The sequence below is a fragment of the Frankliniella occidentalis genome, unplaced genomic scaffold (genome assembly GCF_000697945.3).
Source record: "Frankliniella occidentalis isolate FOCC.00 unplaced genomic scaffold, Focc_3.1 Scaffold695, whole genome shotgun sequence".
Classification (NCBI taxonomy): domain Eukaryota; kingdom Metazoa; phylum Arthropoda; class Insecta; order Thysanoptera; family Thripidae; genus Frankliniella; species Frankliniella occidentalis.
The window spans coordinates 21,997-22,246 of NW_026267808.1; positions in this window are offsets into that span (position 1 = coordinate 21,997).

The window sequence follows — 250 nt, forward strand, 5'->3', positions numbered from 1 at the left end:
GCCTTCACTGCCTCTGCCCCAGGAGCGCCCTGCACGACGGCGTGTCCCCACACCAACCCGTATCATCCCATAAAGTGGTTTCGAATGTCGCCGTCTGCGGGAAGCAGAGGAGAGGAGAAGCTCTCTTGGTAGCGACGCGTGGCTCCGTGTGACACGGTGACAGAAAAGTTATTATTCCGTTTGGTCTCCATTCCAATAACATATGAGGTCTTTTCCCCGCGACTTTTCCCTAGAACTGCGCGACCTCGCG